This window comes from Triticum aestivum, chromosome 7D (assembly GCF_018294505.1).
Source record: "Triticum aestivum cultivar Chinese Spring chromosome 7D, IWGSC CS RefSeq v2.1, whole genome shotgun sequence".
In the NCBI taxonomy this organism is placed as follows: domain Eukaryota; kingdom Viridiplantae; phylum Streptophyta; class Magnoliopsida; order Poales; family Poaceae; genus Triticum; species Triticum aestivum.
The window spans coordinates 578,733,029-578,736,818 of record NC_057814.1 but is presented as its reverse complement, the minus strand read 5'-3'; the positions used below and the strand labels follow the sequence as shown (position 1 = coordinate 578,736,818).

General features: G+C 45.9%; 1 pseudogene; it reads left to right on the top strand.

Annotated features, from left to right (window-relative positions):
- The first annotated feature begins 1,338 nt into the window (after positions 1–1,338).
- Positions 1,339–3,371, top strand: LOC123165741 (BTB/POZ and MATH domain-containing protein 2-like; annotated as a pseudogene).
- The last annotated feature ends 419 nt before the right edge of the window (positions 3,372–3,790 follow it).

Here is a 3,790-nt window from a genome sequence, read left to right as displayed (position 1 = left end):
AGCTATCGAGCTAAAATTGAGCGAGCCAACATTGGCTCAAGATCGGCTCGTTTCTCGGTCGAGCTACATAAAGTGTTCAAACTCAGCTTGTTTCTTTTCGAGTCGATCTCAAGTCGAGTCAAAAAACGAGTCGATCTCGAGCGGCTCACGAGCCTCGAGCTTTTCTTGCAGCCCTAGATCCAGCTAGCCAGGACGGGAATGCATACGAGGTCACCGTTTTCCCGTTCCTCGCTTAGTTTTTCTAGGTTTTTTCTATTTTAGTTGAATTTGTCCGGTAGTTGTAATATGTCAGACTTATTCGATTTGCGTCAAATCGTCCGATTGGCATCAAATATGTCTGATTTGTTAATATTACTTTTGAAATGTGCACATACATTTACGCTTGCAGTTGGATGGAACTGCATGTTTTTACAAGCCCTAAACATCCACTGAATATTACATTTGTCGGTCAATCTTATTTTATTTTACATTTTTATATTAAAGAGCACGACATTTTTATATTGATCTGCATGTTTTACAATATAAAGAAAAATTGACCGACAACTGTAATATTTAGGGCGCGCAGACGTTTAGGGCTTGTAGTTATTGAGAAAAGTAATATTTAGTGAATGCAAATCAATATATAGTAAAATCTAGACTTTTTCTGATTGTATGCGCTCGTCCGAAATTAAATTGTGTTGGATCAATAGTAAAAAAAATACCCAAAAAATAGTAAAGGAACGAGACACATGCAAGTGGCTCGACATATCAGGTTTTAAGGACCACAATAACTACTCACCCCTTAGGACAAGATTTAGAAGTCACTAAAGAACCATCGGTTTGGTGCTTACCCTACGCCAGACATGCTTGCAATTTATCACCCTCGGTCTAGATGATTTGAGAAACTGAACCATGCCGCAGAACAAACACAAAAGAAGATATCGAAACCGTCGCACCAATGGCTATCCAATTGCTCTCCTTGAAGGACATACCAATCGCCAAGACATTAAAAGAGCCAAAAGATTTGAAGACACTCCGCCACCGGATTAGACGTCTTCAAGGTAGGAAGAGACCAAACAAATCTTATTCCAATAAGCCATCGCCGCTACCGCCTTGTCAATGTAAACAAAACCTAATAAGAAGAAAAAAGGGAATGACCAGACGGGTCTCCACTTCTCTTGCCGCTGACGAATCCGGGACGGGGAAGAGCAAGGGGAGGGGGGGGGGGCGATTTGGCGGCGGCGGGGAGAAACTTGGTGACGGCGTGGGTTGGGTCAGTCAACCTTTGATAAAAGGAGCATGTCCCCATAAAAAAGACTTATTTAAAATTTAGACATTTTTTCCCAAGGTCTTCCACCGTCAATACCAACGAGCCAGTCGAGTCGTAATCCTCAGACCTCACTTCCTCACTCGCCGCCACCACTTCCTCCTCTCGCTCCGGATTCCCTCCCCACAAGAGAAGGCAGGTCCGGCTCGTCGGCGGCCCCCAAATCCGGCCGGATCCGCCTCATCGGACGCCGGCAGGCCAGTCGATACGCCTCGCCGGCGCCTGAACACCAACCTTCGTCACCTCCGCCGGCACTCGCTTAGGGTTTCTGCTCCAGTGGCGTGGTGAGCCGCCTTTGCCTTCTTGCTTCTCATGCCTTTGCTCGTTGCTTGCTGAATCGAGCTTATAGGCGTTCATTCCCCAGGAAGCAACGTCCGATCTGACGCAAAAAAGAAACTTCCCCTCAGATCGACTGTCCGGCCTTCGCCATGGATAATGCCCCCAAAACCATTACCAATGTTGTGCGGTCAGTGCACAGCTGGTCAAGGTGGACGGCTTCAGCTTGACCCAGACCATGGGCGACAACGATTGCATCAAATCCAGATGGAATTTCGATGGGTACGAATGGGAATTCCGTGTCTATCCTAATTGCTGGGGCTACTCTGTAGCAGTGGAACTTGCCTTTCTCAGCAAACCCCGCAGGGCCAGTGTGAAGCGTGCCTTTCTCAGAAAAGCCCGCAGGGGCAGTGTGAGGGTCGCTGTATGCTGCCGGTTGGTCGATCCGGCAGGGACGCTTGAGCCATCCAACGAAGTTTGTGAGCAGCGGGTGTTCAGCCGTCCCAATGATTATATCTTTAAATTTTTTATCTTGAGAAGTAAGCTAGCAGCATCAGGTTATCTTAGGGGTGATTCTTTTACTGTGCAATGCACCATTGACGTTCTCAAGGAACTACCGGCTACGGACCCGGTCAAAGAAGTGCCAGTGCCATCCTCAAACTTGCACAGACACCTTGCTGAACTCCTGCGGAGCAAGACGGGAGCAGATGTCACGTTTCTTGTGTGTGGCAAGTCTTTTGCTGCGCACAAGCTCATCCTCGCTGCAAGATCCCCTGTCTTCATGGCCGAGTTCTTTGGAGATATGAAGGAGAATTGCGCACGGCGCGTGGAGATTAAGGACATGCAGGCTGCGGTATTCAAGTCGCTGCTTCACTTCATCTACACTGATACTGTGCCTGAATTCGACGAGAAGGGCAAGGAGGTGATGGTGTTAGCTCAGCACTTGCTTGCAGCTGCTGACAGATATGACCTAGACAGGCTCAAGCTGGTCTGTGAAAGCAAGCTCTCTGGTGGCATCAGTGTTGACACGGCAGCGACATCTCTGGCTCTAGCCGAGCAGCACAATTGTCCACAGCTCAAGGCGAAGTGCGTCCAGTTCATCGTTAGGAATCGTGAGGTTCTTGATGCTGTGTTGGCGACGGAGGGGTACAAGTATCTAGCGGCAAGCTGCCCTTCGGTGTTGTCTGACCTTCTCGAGTCAAGTCTGCGTGTGGGAGAAAGCACAAGCACTGATGCATATAGTTAGGTGCTGCTAGTGGTCCAAAATTTAGTAATGCGTAGTCTCTGTTTGTGCATGCCGTGTATGTGGTATGATTATCAAGTTAAGCTATGTCATGTCTTAACAATGAACCGAAGCTCGGTAGGTTAGTCTCTGGTTGTACTAGTTATCCATGGACATATTTTAGTAACTTGTGTTCCCCTGACTGGTTTAAATGGTCCATGATTTCAATGTGATGTAATTTAGTCTAAATGGTCCATTATTTGGTGCCTATCTCCTTGTATGCTTATAACTGCCGCCAGGCGTGCAGGCTGGAGGGCTTTGGCAAGAATCTTCTGTCCAGTGATGTTAAAGAGTGAAGGATGACTCGGAGTGCGCAGGTATAGGTTTCTCACCTTCAGCCACAGAATCCTGGTGTGTCTTTCAGCCTTCACACCGGGAGTTCTAGTGAACCCCTTATTATCAAATTTGGGAATGACATTTGAAAAACCTTCCACTTTGTAGTATTAGTCGCAAAGGAAGATGATTTATGTGTTGGTCTAAGCCAATAGTCAACACCTAAGTGCGGTTGTGGTCTGCATTGTATATTTTGTACAATATCCTGATTTGTTGATTTGGATATATTTGTGGACATGTAACAGAGTTATTAGTTGCTTGTATAAATTCTAGAACCGAAAAAGAGTTAATCGCTGCTTTGTTTGGAGATTGAAGGTACCTGCAATAATGGTGATTATTGTTTTGTTTACTTTTGAGCACTACTACTTTTAATTTCAGTAGATGTCAGTTTTACTGAACACATAAACTTTGAGAAATTGGGTCATATGTCTTCAACGCAGCGACGGGGTTACCTTATAGACGCGGTTTTCTCTAGTGTATGCCTACCTTTAGCAGCATCCACCACTAATTTTAGTCTTTAAATTGTAATTTTTTAGTGGAAGACTGTAAATTGTTTACAGGGAATATTGAGCACTGCTAATTGCTATTCTAAC